Source organism: Penaeus monodon, chromosome 31 (genome assembly GCF_015228065.2).
Source record: "Penaeus monodon isolate SGIC_2016 chromosome 31, NSTDA_Pmon_1, whole genome shotgun sequence".
NCBI lineage: Eukaryota > Metazoa > Arthropoda > Malacostraca > Decapoda > Penaeidae > Penaeus > Penaeus monodon.
The window spans coordinates 7,367,754-7,370,698 of NC_051416.1; the positions used below are offsets into that span (position 1 = coordinate 7,367,754).

At 44.8% G+C, this 2,945-nt stretch overlaps 1 pseudogene; it reads right to left on the minus strand.

Moving 5' to 3' along the window:
* Window positions 1–2,889, minus strand: part of LOC119592838 — a 3,704-nt pseudogene extending 815 nt beyond the window's left edge.
* Window positions 2,890–2,945: the final 56 nt, after the last annotated feature.

The window sequence follows — 2,945 nt, forward strand, 5'->3', positions numbered from 1 at the left end:
CACTTTAATTCGTCCCAGGGTTTCCCCAAAAACATGCCTATTAGGTAGCATTTAAACAAAGGTGGGTTTTTGGTTTCATAGGAAATGTGACTGTAATGGGTTTTTATGAAGTCGAGTTGTTTTAAATAAAGAATTAAAAATAAAGATTTGCATCAGAAGAATTTCAAAAAATAATTCACTTAAATTTCAGTTTATTTATCAAAAAAAAGAAATTTTGAATAAAAAGAAAAGCCTTTAAAAAAAGAGCGTAAACATAAAAACATATAGAAATTATTAAAGCTCCCCGTTCGTTTTCTTTTTAATGACCTTGAAGCGGGTTGTATCTTGTGTTGCGAGTACATGGTTGTAAAGGGACAGAGGGGGGGAAGGGTGATAACACCCCCTCCCCAGTTTCGAAGAGCACTAATCCATCCCATTTTTTAAAAGAAAAGGAAAGATTGTCTTTGCTTTTTTTTCCAGAGAATTCTCATCAGTTTTTCAACCCTGAAAAGCCCCTAAAAGTTTAAGGGGTTTTTTTTTAATCTTTTTTTTTACAGTAAAATAAATACCGGCAAAATGGGATGCAATATTCCCCTTTAATGTCAAAATACATTTTTGAAAATAAAATTTTTAAAATTTAACAAATACTGATTGTAGTAAAAAATGCCAAAGTACTGAATCTGAAATACCCCAAAACTGTAAAATTTTCGCCCCCCTTTGTCATACCGGAAATTTAATACAGTAGGTATTTTTTTGTGCCTCATCGTCCAAAAGGGGACTTTATAGAATGCAATTTAAATTTTGGCCATCACCAAAAGATCGCGTTACTTGTGCATACGGCAATGGTAAAGATGGCGGGGGAATTGCCAGAGAACTAGGGGGGAGCAAAGGTCCAAAAAGTGCGAGCTAGGACAAGGCACTCCGTGGGGATGGCATGTAAGGAGGCGATGATGGACGAGAGAAGGTAAATGGAAGGGGAGCAAGGCGAGGACATAGTGTTTTTGTTTCTTTTGATGCCCTTGACTTTAATGAAACAAAAGACAATTGAGGGCTTTTCTTGCGAAATGTTAAAAGAGGGGCCGTGCTTTTGAAAATTTGTAATGCGCTATCCATGTATTTTTGTGACGCATTGACGAATAATACAAATTTTGCTATAGTTTAATAGTTGATTTGTTATGACCATGGTTTAATTTGATTTTTTTTTTTATTTGTATAGGAGGATTTTTGGGTTTTATCCATAGACCCCTGGGAACAGTTAAAATTTGGTTTATCTCACAGCAAGTTTTTCGACCAGGCCCCAAACTGCTGTTTAGAAAAAAAACTTCGGACCTTTTTTAAAAAAATGTATTAGGAAATAGTCTGTTGGAGATTTTCTTTTTAAATTTTATACTTTACAAAAACGAAATAAACAGCGAAGTCGCTTTCAACCTGCTACGTACAGGGGTTTAAAGAACTCCCAGGTGCTCCCGGGAGCTTGCGGTGTGGTTGCGGGACGGGTGTGTAACAGCACTTCTCAGCCGGGGCACTTGGAGTCGTTCTGCAGGGTTGGGGGGGGCGGCCCCCGACCGGAGGGGGGGGCACTGGGGGGCCCCGGGGGCGGGCACTGCCTGGTTCATGTGTAAAGGTTTACAATTACGGATGGGGGAGATGATGTGGATTAGGAGGGGGCTTGTTGAGGGACCGCCTCGCATACCACTCAGAACATCAAAATATAAATATGCAAGACTTCCAGACAGTATACCACAGGCCCTGGCGCATCATCCATGACGGAACTTACCGACTGGGATCGTGATTGGTTCGCTGCTGTCCTCGCAGCAGTAGGCTTGGTTCTGCGGCGTCTTGCACCAGGCCCGGCAGCTGGCTCCCGCGCCGCCTCCGTAGCCGCCTCCTGAGCCTCCGCCAATGATGCCGACGCTTCCGCCGCCGTGGCCTGCAAACCCGCCGCCGACGATGCCCACGCCTGCACCGCCGTGACCTCCAGCGCCTCCCCCGACGATGCCCACACTTCCACCTCCGTAACCTCCTCCAAAGCCGCCTCCTACGATGCTCACACTTCCGCCGCCATGGCCTCCGCCGAAACCTCCTGAAGCCCCGTGGCCTCCGCCGAAGCCTCCGCCCGAAATTATTCCTCCCGAACCAAAGCCGCTCGAGCTACCATAGTGCCTCGTGTCGGCAGAGAGAGCCACTGCGCCGAGGCACACCAGGAGTGCCGCTGCCAAAGAACTCTTGCCGCCGGCCTGCGGTGCGACATGCGGTGAAATAAGAACAATGCGATTCGGAAATGAGAAGACAATATGAAATAGAAATGATGAAGTAATAAGGACAGACTATAATAATATGATAAAACATTGATGATATGCATAAAAATAATATGAACGTAAATTTACGTAATGATGAGACAGCAATAAAATAAGACAAGATAAAAGCGCTGAGCTGCTATGACGCCAAGAAGTCGACCGATCACTCATAAACATATTCGCTGGACTGAAGGCGGAGTGTTCAGGCGACTTACCATCGTCCTCGAGAGTCGAATTGGTTGTGCCGGGATAAACGAAGGCGCCTCTTATATACCCACGGCACCTATAGAGATGACTGGAGGAAATCCCGTAGTTGTATGGACAACGTGGGGGTGATTAAACACTTTGGGTCTCTGACGTCACGCCGGACGAAGAAGGAGAAGAAAAAACAGACCGCTGTTCTCTGAAGATTATCATTGTTCTCTCGGACCTCTCTATTTGGCAGTTGGGAAACCTTCGGTTATTACAGCTGTCCCTTCTGATACGAAATATTCGCTACTGACCATCTATCAAGCATAGTTTCATATGACCCTACTGCGTGCTATAATCCCCACGCGAGGCATTTTCTATTATGTAACTGGGATATCCCAGCTTTCCCTGGACTGTGTCGGTCATGGTAACGGTCGACTATGGCTGAAGAAAAGAAAGCTAATGTTGCAGGATGACGAC